The sequence below is a fragment of the Fundulus heteroclitus genome, chromosome 23, assembly GCF_011125445.2.
Source record: "Fundulus heteroclitus isolate FHET01 chromosome 23, MU-UCD_Fhet_4.1, whole genome shotgun sequence".
Lineage (NCBI taxonomy): Eukaryota > Metazoa > Chordata > Actinopteri > Cyprinodontiformes > Fundulidae > Fundulus > Fundulus heteroclitus.
The window spans coordinates 1,268,081-1,278,440 of NC_046383.1; positions in this window are offsets into that span (position 1 = coordinate 1,268,081).

The window sequence follows — 10,360 nt, forward strand, 5'->3', positions numbered from 1 at the left end:
TGGACTTTAACTAGGCCATTTTAACACCGACGTGTTTTCCTTTAACTCTGGCTGCTTTTTCGGTGTTGTCCTGCAGGAAGGTGGCCCTCCGCCGCCACGTCGGGTCTATTTTTCCCGCCTCTAACGGGTTTTCTTCCAGGATTGCCCTTTATTTAGCTCCATCCACCTTCCCCTCAACTCTGATTTCATTCTCTAGTGCTGCTGAAGAAGCAGCATGGCTATAGGGGAGATGGGCAGTGTTAGCTTTCCTCCATATAAAGAATTTAGCATGTATGCTGAAATGTTCAGATCGGTCTTATCTGACCATAGCAGCTTCCGGCCGTGTCCCCGAGCGCCGCACAGTGGCAGCCCGCTGCTCCCTAAGGGGATGGGTTAAATTATTATTATTATTATAAAAAAAACTGCTTCCATAAATGTTGGATTTTTAGAGTCCAAGACTAATAGTAGCCGTCTCCACAATTAACCGTGGACCTCCTGGCTGCCTCTCTGATTGGCCCTCTCCTTGGCCAGCCGCTCCGTTTAGGTGGGCGGCCATTGTCTTGTCTTGTAGGTTTGCAGGTGCGCCGTACTCTGTGAGATGTCCAAATCTTGAAATACTATTTTTTTTTTTTTTTACAGTCTGACTATGCTTTAAACTTTATCGTTGAGCAGCGTGTTGGGTTATTTGGTCTCTAATGTTCTGAGACAAACCTGGGAGGCCTTCACAGAACAGCTGGATTCATGCTGAGATTTGATCACACACAGACTAATTAGATGGCTCCTGATGGCTGATTATTAGCGCTGGATTTTATTTAAGGTGATCAGATTAAAAGGATCTGAATGCATTTGCTTGAAGAAATTAAAGAGGGTGATTAGTTGTATAGAAAATTGAAGCAGTAATTCAACACATTTAGTTTTTATTCTCTTTTAAACCCGGTGAACACAAACCTTCCCTCTGGTCTTCTTTCCCTTTTTTCTTCGCCGGATCTGTGAAGAGATCAAACATCGCAGGAGATTAATCTCTCTTAATTTACCCTCATTGTGTCAGAAACGCCATCTTCTGTGTTTTTTCCCCTAAGTGGACGTGCCGTGTGCGGCGTGCAAATAAGCCGAGACCTTAGCCAATCAGCTCAGGAGCGGCGCAGAAGAGGCGACATTCCTGCCTGCCAATGGTGGATGAAATTTACAAACTCCGAGTGAAATACGTTACCATCGTTAACACATTAGAAGCCTTTAATCGCCGCACCTGAACCTTCAGGATCCAGGAAGGAGGAGAAGTGAAGCAAGAGGTCGCTGGTTGAGCTTTCTCCCCCCTTTAACCGTTCCTGTGGGTTGCTACGTTTTAAGTCGTTAAAGGTGTACCTCTCTCAGGTATTTCCTGATTCTGCAATCCAAGCTCTAAAATATCAAACCAGCAAATGGTATTAAAGGCTTGGATTCGCTTTTGCTGAGCCAAAAAGGTCTGGCACTCAAACAGTGCACCTTTCACTCACTCGTGTCATTAGCGCAAGCTATTGACATTGTAGTCCAGGATTTTTTCTTCTTTTTTCTTTCTTTGTTGCCAAAGAAGGTTTTCTGCACCTATATTTAGGGCACACGAGACAGATTTATAGTCGTGCCATTTTTATAAATGGATTATGAACGGACCTCACAGCTCGAATGAGGTTTAAAGGAGAGCATAAAAAGCAGCAAACCGGGACCAAAATATGAGCCGATGACTTTAAGTCCCGTTCTTTAGGCTGGAGCTACTTTTCAAGCGTCAATTTCATTTTTACCCGTCAGGTTTAGAGGAGCAGACATTCATACCCCTTGAACTTTTTCACCTTCTGTCACATTCCTACTACAAAGTTCAATGTGTTTTAATGGGATTTTATGCACAAACCAAAAGACAGTGTGGAAGAAACGGGATGCAAGGTTCTCAACATTTTAATTCATAAAAACCAGAGGGGGGCAGTAACTAGTTACATTTACTCGGTTACATTTACTTGCGTAACCTTTTGAACAAAATGTACTTCCAGGAGTAGTTTTACTGCACTGTACTTTTTACTTTTACTTGAGTCATAGTATTACTCAAGTATCTTTACTCTTACTTGAGTAATATTTCTGGCTACTCTACCCACGCAACTTCATGAATAAACAACTGACTTGTTTTTAACTAAAAATGCACTAGAGAAAAAAAAAAAAACTAGAGTTCATGTTAAGATGAGACTTCTTATTTATGCACAGTATTTGTTGTTTTTGTGTCGTTTTCTATTTGCTGAGCTCGTTGAGTCATTTGGAGGTCAAATGAACGTACAGTAAACAGTAGATATTGTGATTGGAAGTACTTTGCACTGTTCTAGCATACTGTAGACGCATTAACTGCTGTAAGTATTGCTTTCAAGTTTAATATTGGACAAAAAAATGTTTAGGAAAGTGTTTTCTTTTTGCCTGAATTTGTTATTTTGCAATTATATTATTCTTTGTATATTTTTTTCATTTTTGTGATCAAAATACCAGAATTTGCACATAACGTTATATTTTTGTCTGCCCGATTACATAATTTTTAAAATATTACATCGCCAGCTGTTATGATTAGTTACACAGTACTTGGGTAGCCTTCTTACTGAATACTTTTTTACTCTTACTTGTGTAATTTCTTGACTCACTACTTATTACTTTTACATGAGTAAAAAATATATTGAAGCAGTGCTACTCTTACTTTGAGTACAATTTTTGGCTACTCGACTCACCGCTGATAGAAACTGGTGTAGCGCGCAAATGTACTCAGCCCCCTTAAATCAGTACTTTGTAGATGTGCCTTTAGCTGCAATGGTAACTAAATGGCGTATACCAGTTCTTCACCTCTAGAAACTAAAATATTTTCCCACTCTTCTTTGCAAAATAGCACAAGATCAGTCAGATTGGACACGTGTGTGTATGTTTTGTGAACATCAGTTTTTCTTCAGATTCCCTGTTGAATTTAGGTCTTGACTGTGACAAGCACATGACTGCGTTTATCTAAACCATTACATTGTGTCTCTGGCTGTAAGTTTGGGGATATCGTCGAGCTGGAAGTCAAATCTTTGCCCCAGTCTGAAGTCTTTTGCAGCCTCTAACAGGTTTTCCTCCAGGATCGCGCTGAATTTATCTCCGTCCATCTTCCCCGTCGGCTCTGACAAGCTTCCCCGTCCCGGCTGAAGAAAAGCCTCCCCACAGCATGATGCTGCCTCTTCAGTTTTTCACCGTAGGGATGGGATGCTCAGTGTGAGGTACAGTGCTAGTCGTGTGCCTCGTATAGCCTTTTGTGTTTAGGCCAAAAAAAAAAACGTAGATCTCTATCTTATATGACCAGAGCACCTCCTTCCACCTGTTTGCTGTGTCCTCTACATGGATGACAGCAAACCTCAAGCGTGAGTTTTCGGCTTCATGTCAATAAGGGCTTTCTTCTTGGCACCCTTCTACTGTATCTATGGTTTATTTTTGGAGAGCAAATCAAATGGCTGTCCTGTCAACAGATTATCTCTGCAGCTCCTCCAGAGTCACCGTTGGCCTCTTGGCAGCTTTCTCGGGTCAATGATCTTTAGCCCTTTCATTTTTTTTTTCTTTCCTTACAGAAACGACAATGAGACATAATGCAATGTGAAATAAAACTGCCCCACAGCTCCTAACACTCCCCCCAACCCCCCTAGCAGGTCTGCAGGTGGTAACCGTATAGTTTATGCAGCGGAGCTGTGGAGAGATGGCGGTTTCGCACGGCTGTCAACTGGAATAGAGCTAACTTCTGGTTTGAGTGTAGGGGATCTCCAAAGGCCACTGCGAGGGGGGGGGGGCTCTTTCCTCCCGCTGCCTCTCTGCTCTGGGAGTGGTCTTTCCTCTACTGGGGATTCGGCTGGGCCGGCTGGCGCTGAATATATTGCTCTAACTTGCAGCCACTCCTCTTACCAAACATAAAAGTTAACAGGTGTTTAATGTCAAAAGAGTTTCATGCGCTAGTCTCAGAAATGGCCAGTGACAGGCAGCCGGGTGGAATGGTGACGTTGGGTCTCATTCCTCTTTCGCGGTATTCTGCGTCCGATGCTGCAACAAACACACAGCAGAGCGCATTGAAACATGTTGCTTTAGTTTATAGAAAGCAATTCACATTGGCCTTTCATTCACTGCTGGGACTTTTTAAATGCAGTTTAAGGCTACATTTTTATTCATAGCTGAAAACGTATAGTTGAAAAAAGTCTTACCATTTTATTCTAGATTATTGCATATGCACAGTGCAAAAAAAACAAACTATTCCTGGAATAGATTGAATTCAAGCAAGGCACTGCATGGTGGAAAATGAAGACACCCTCCCCACAATGACGCACAGTGGTGGCAGCATCATGAGGGGGGGTGCTTTTACGCTTTTACTCTGCATGGATAAGGGATCTAGTCAGTTGGTGAGGAGATAGATGGACCTAAATACAGGATGATCCAGAATGAAAGCTGTCAGAGGCCAAAGATCTGAGGCTCACCGTCCAGCAGGACAGCAGCCTTAAGCATACAGCACACACCTATGTTTCAATAAAGCTGTCTTATCAAATTCTGGAACTACTGTGTATTTTTATGGTTGAATAACTTTAGATAGGTTGTAAAATAAAGAAAAGGATATTTTAAAAAAAAGCATGTAGTTTGTGTCCAAATATCAAAAACATCTCAAAAAAGAAGATCCCCTGGACCATGAGTCTCGTTCTGTTGTGGCATCTTTATTTTCAGCAACAAACGTTTAAAATTAGCATTTTTTGTGTTTATTTTAAATCTCAAAACACTGCTCAGTTATAAATCAGTTAATAAGAGCCCATTTGGATAGCTTTATGTGCTTCCAGAGCCTTTGGTTGCACACACCTGATGCAGCCTTAGCTGCAGTGGGATACACCAAAGCATATTCATGTGTTAGACTCTCCTGGTCAAAGGCGGGACCTAAATCCAGTGAAGAATCTGTGGCAAAACATGAACAGTAACATGTAAAGTGGCTTTTCTTACGATCTGTCTGAGCTAGAGTTGTTTTGCGATGTAAAATGGGCAAAAACCCTTTGACCTTTTGTCTGTTGAGACAAAAGATCAGAGTTCAAGTGAAATAAATCCCTTTGCAGGATCCTTTTTTTTTATACATCTACAGACTGGTACTGCAGAGTCGCAGAAGAAAAGACAAAGCATGAATTCATGGCTAACAACAAACGCCGCAGAGCTTCTCCGGAGAACTTAAGGAGGTGAATGAACTGCTGCACAAAATGACAAATTATGAAAACAGAACAGAAAAACAAATCGTAGCAAGTCTTGTTTGTGTTTTGGACAGTTGGTCGGCCAGAACGGGTTTGAAACTTTTTTTTCTTTCTTTCTTTCTTTCTTTCTTTCTTTCTTTCTTTCTTTCTTTCTTTCTTTCTCGCATTCCACGGGAAAGGCGATTAATCAGTTTCACGAACACGGTCCCCTGAATTAGCGGATGGAGGCGGCTCTTCTTCGGACACCTCTGAGAGAGATAAATGCGGCGTTTGCATCCGTGACACAAAAACTGCAGCTGCAGTCTCTGACTCCCACTCCACCGTGTGAAAAGAGGAGAGCCATAATATTTCAAGAATTCCTAAATGGCCCTTGAAGTATCCATAACCACATCCACTCCTGTGCCCAAAAGTGATATCTTTTGCATGTGACGTGAGCCCAGTGAAAGGATTTGAAGGACATCTTTATTTAGGCGTGAGCAGAGGAGAAAAGAGCCCTGAGTAGGCAGCCAAAGGCCCTCCAGAGCCCGGGGGCCTTTCATGATGTGCTTGAGCTGCATGCATTATCTGCTGCATGCCAGACGCTGATGGGAGCTCGTTTGTCAGCACGGTGGAGCTGAAAAATAAACTATAAATCACGTCTGCGCTATCTACACACATTAATTGGACTGTAACAGTGAGAAACCTCTGCTCTCGTGTCTGCAGTCCCTGCAGCCATTGTTGGGCTGCTTGGAAAAAGCCTCCAGGAGACAGAGGACCCTTCTCTCTCTGCCCAAGTCTTGGTTCCATTTGCTCCTAAGTGCTCTGTCTCAAGTGCTTTGCCGTTTTAAGGCTCCATTGCATGCAAGGATAATTTTTCTTTCAAAAAGAAAAAAAAAAAAAAAAAGGGGGGGGGGGTGAAGAGGCTTTGGTTGTAGCTTCAGTGACTAAAACTGCACTTAAAGCTGGCAGTAAACCCCCACTTTCCAGTGCTGAAGTTGATCAAGTGTGCGATCAGACATCTGATGAGAAATCTAGAGGGCGTTTGGGAGCATTTACTGCAAATGACTCCTGGCACTGCCCTCTCTAATATCGCTCCATCTGATCACAATTTGGCATCAAAAAGAAGAGGGAGGCTTGGGTATAATTTAGGGCATGTCTCCTTTATATATATATATATATATATATATATATATATATATATATATATATATATATATATATATATATATATATATATATATATATATATATATATATATATACCAGTACACAGGGGGAAAGAGAAGAAAATCAAAACCTGTCATAAACACAGCCTGCAGAGGGGAGGAAACAGACATTACCAGGGTAAATGATGTGCCGCTGCATTTGGGTGAGATCTTTTTTCTTTTTCTTTTTTGCGTGTTAAAATCAGGGGATTAAAGTTAACGGAAGTGACAAGAAAACAGGAGTCAGGGCGGCGGAGACGAATGTAATGGCCTAATTTGCCATTAAAGTTTATTTCTTTACTGGAAACTCGGTGGGAATCTCACCTCAGACTTAAACTGGAAGTGAGCAGCCAAAGAATCTGGAAATATCAAAGGAATCATGTCATCGGTGGGATGGGGGTGGATATACATTTTCCTGGCATTGCCATTATGAAATAAATGTCTAATGTTTCCAGTTTACTTCCCCCATTTCTGCAGCGGATGATTCCTCTTCCTGCCAGCAGAGGGCGCCAGCAGACACAGAGGCCACAGTCAGGTCCAAGCTTCACATGAAAAGGTTCAGCTTGTTTGCGCGTTTACTTTACCTGACTTGACTTTGGCTCATACTGCTGACTTCTGTGAAAGACTTATAATTCCTAGCCTAAATCAAAAAGTGCCTCCCCGTCGCTGTGAATTGTTTTGCTAAAGATGGACGATAGGAAAAAACAAAGACTAATAAAAACATGAAAATAGGTCAATCACATGCATGAATAAAAATATTTACAATGCGCTACAGAAAATTATTACTGGAACTATATTTCTAATTTTTTTGAAGAGAGTTGTATCAACACAAAAAGCACATTTCCATCACTGTAAATTTTATGTTTATATTGCTAAAATTCCACAGTTGGAAAACAACAATTAGAATAGCATATGGCCGTGTAGTAATTGTATGCAAATCACACAAATAAAAAAAAAAGATGTCGCCACATTTTCTTTTACACTACAGAAAATCGTACAAAAGTTAAGCACCCATGTGTTTGTGTGGGAATAGTACAAAGTTGACCATAAACCTTAACATTTCTTATATCTGACGTCTTTTACAGTTCTATTGAATTTTCAGTACAAATGCGCAGAATATCTCTTAATAAAATGCTTAAAACTGTTCCTCTGCTTTCATTTGCCGACTTATTCCCATCAGAATATTTAACATTGGACGAAATATATGTAAATAAAAGCCAATATAATGGAAGATCAAACTAACCAATAGTGCCAAATGTGTTTTTAGGTTAAACGGATGACAGGGGACCAATTTATTTTCAAATTCTCACGTCATCCGTTGAGACTAAAACCCATCGTGTTCCCTGGCTATAGAGAAAGGGGAGAAGTGAGAAACATCTGACCCAAAAGAACAGCAGCAATTAAAAAATAAATAAAAATAAATAAATAAATATTTTGCTTATAGTTCATTCAATGTTTGGGATTGGAAATGTTTCAGGACATGATTGGTGGCTACACCATAAGGTTTAGAAGAACTGCGCAACGCCCGTGAACACAAACGCCCGTGTGCGTAAAGATGGTGCAAACCCTCCCAAAATAAGACAAAAAGGGGAAAAAAAAGAAGAAGAACCAAGGCTGCTGTTTACATTTGCTGCCACTGACTGCTGCTCTTCCTCGCAGCGAGGTTCCTAAAACTCAAGCAGCGGTGCTCTGCTCCACATCAGCGGGCTGGCCTCACAGTGTTGGACACTTTTAGTTATCCTCCACTTTGCCCAGTTTATGAAGCTGCAGCCCGCAGGTCAGGGGAGTCTGGCTTTAAGAAAATAAGAAGTTTTTTTTTAAAAAAAGTGTGAGGATTTAAAAAAAAAATGCTCGAAGGACAAAGAAACGACAAAAAAAAAAAAAAAAAAAAAAAAAAAAAAAAAAAGCTCAAGTAGTGGCCAGTAGAAAATGATGTTGGCCTTGGACGGGATGAGGAGGTTCTATCAGAACAAGGGCAGGGTGTGTGAAAATATCCAGACGCATCGGCGGTTTGTATTTCCCACCGTTTTCAGTCGTGTTTTTATATCTTGCGGTGACAGATTTCTTTTTTTTTTTTTAATCCCCAAAGAGCCCGCAGCCCTGAGACAATCTGCACACACCGTTTTTTTAATCCGCGTTTACTCCACACAGTACCCCAAAGAATCAACATAATCATTATTATCATAGCTTAGAAGAAATCTGCAGCTGATTAGTGTGAAATGTCAAAACATTTGTTTTCTTCCGTCTGGTCACTGGAGAAATGACGCATAATGCGCATACGGCGCAAGATGTCAAGAAAGCCAAAGAGGGAGGTATATCCAGTGGCCACTAGATGGTACGATCTATTGGCTTTGGACGAGCTGACATGAGATCATTTTCTTTCTAATTCATTATTCATTATTAATTAAAACTGCTGCCGGGTTTATTGTCTGTTTGATTTGCCTCATTTATGGCCAGGCCATGCGACGCTGTCTATATTTAGTCAGAGCAGGGCGTTGTTTTTTTTAATCCTTTTTCTTCTTTTTCTGAGATTCACGTTTCAAAATCTATCTTCCAATCTTCTCTGTTGACGCGCAGGCACATTATAGATCAGTTATATAGTTTTTTTTTTAATCGTGCAAGATGTTTAAAGAACATGCGCGGTGTTTAATGCGTCTCAAATCATCTCTTTCGCACACAACGCAGAAATTTTTTTTTTTAAAATTTGGAATAAAAGCGTTGTTTTGCATAAAAATAACATTTATGAATAAATAAATATTATTATATATTTGCCCTCAGAATAAATATAATTATTATTATTTTTAATCAACCAGGTCCAGGTTGTTTTGATTGAAAGTTTAACAAGCAGAAGTTGAATGTGACAAAATAACTAAAAGCAACAACAAAACCCACAAACATTGGCCTTAAGATTACAAATGTATAAAAACGCCTTTAATGGCATGAATGGGGCAAAGTATTTGTATCCTAATTGTCGTTATGTCCTGATGCGCACCAGCAGATTAAACCTGCAGGTTTGCAGACGCATCCTGATGTAATTTTGTTCGACCTGACGTGGTTCAATTACCTCATTTCTGGGATTTTGTTAGTTCAGATAGTTTGTGCAAATCGTGTATTATTATGATTAGAGTTTTATTAAAAATATTTTTTTCTTTCTCTCAGACATTATTTTGGAGTGTAGCCTACTACACTCTCCTGCGCTTATGGGACGATGAAGATATTTTTGCCATCCTAAATAAAACACCCCGCAGTCCACAGTTGCATTGGGCTCATATTATTATAAACTGTGCGTATATGCTACATGCTAATGTTTTATGTTTTGTTTTTGTTTTTTGGTTTGCAGCAGCTTCTTAATTACATTGCAGGCTAACAGACCTGAGTGATCCGGAAAGCATGCCCAACTTTGCTGCGTCCAACTTGCTTTCAGGTTTAAAGAAATGCTCATATTATGGCCACCGACTGTGATTTCAAACAGAGCCGTCAAAAGGAGGAAGAGATAACTTAAAAAAAATAACAAAAAATATTGCAATTATTAATTTAAGTGATGCTGCAAAAACTGGATCCAATACATGCTTTCCACATATTTTTTGTGAGTTTAGATTATTCTTTTTTTAAATTCTTTTTAATGGGATATGTCTATCCCATCAATTACTCATCTTACTGTTTGTTTTCCATAATTTCAAATTAATCAAACGCAACCACCAAGCACAATCCCGTCATGCAAAACACACAGTTTGGTCCCTGATTTTGGATGTTAAGCTCCATGACCAACTTGCATGTCACTTCAGGGTCCAATAATTTAAAAGAAAAAGCTTCCTTTAAACTTTTCTTTACTTTCCCCCCCACCCGATCGGAGGCGGCATGACGTCGTTTACGCAGTGTCCAATCATTAAAAGGGCTTCCCTCTCCCTGTAGCCAATAGGCGTCGGAGGGGAGTGCGTCTGAGTCACAGGTGAGGCTGTTTGG